Source organism: Xenopus tropicalis, chromosome 1, assembly GCF_000004195.4.
Source record: "Xenopus tropicalis strain Nigerian chromosome 1, UCB_Xtro_10.0, whole genome shotgun sequence".
NCBI classification, from domain to species: Eukaryota; Metazoa; Chordata; class Amphibia; order Anura; family Pipidae; genus Xenopus; species Xenopus tropicalis.
In genome coordinates this window covers 123,963,755-123,964,559 of record NC_030677.2, presented here as the reverse complement: position 1 = coordinate 123,964,559, position 805 = coordinate 123,963,755, and positions in this window count along the sequence as shown.

Below are 805 nucleotides of genomic sequence, written 5' to 3'. Positions count from 1 at the left end.
TTGCTTGTGTAGGTTTCTCCATAACAGTTTAATAGTGGCACCTAAACAATTCCAACACAAAATGAAAACATTTAATGCCTCAGATTGGTTTGAGTGAAAGTGGGGTTAAACAAACAAGCAACATGATTAAGCACATAGGGGGTTATGTAATATAAGACAACATTCGCCCAGGAGCAGTACGCCATAGCAACCAATCGGCAAGTAGAATTTACTGATCACCTGTTTACAAGCAAATTTTGTGTCTTTTATTACATATGGGGGATAGTAAATGACTGCTGCTTATTGTTTGGACCACCTTCTAAGAAAGCATACTCTGAATTGAAGGTGTTCAAAAGAGTGTATGTTAAAGCTGGCCAGACAGAGATAATATATATTGCCTCTTCAGCAGTTTATTGGCCTGTGCATGGAGCCTCTAAACAGCCTGGCCAAAAAAGCAGATTATCTGGTCCTGCAGGTTTGAAATGCTGCGAGTCAACATTGATCCCCAATATGATCTGATTGTAGACCCAGGGCTAATGATTGGACTGGCTCAGCATGTGGGTGTCGGACAAAAATCTGCTCATTTGCTGACCCTCCAAACAAGTGGATCTTAAGGACTCTTACACAATGGTGTTTTAAATGCTTTTCAAAATGCATGCAGAGCGCATATAATGGATATAAGATGCTTATGCATTTTTTTTTGTCTGTTCCAAATGCAACCCTCTATTCTACTGTATTCTGAATGCACATCAAATGCAAGAAAATGCAGCATGTAGTGCATTGCATTGAACCGCCAATGCCATAAAATGAACACTCATGAGTACAA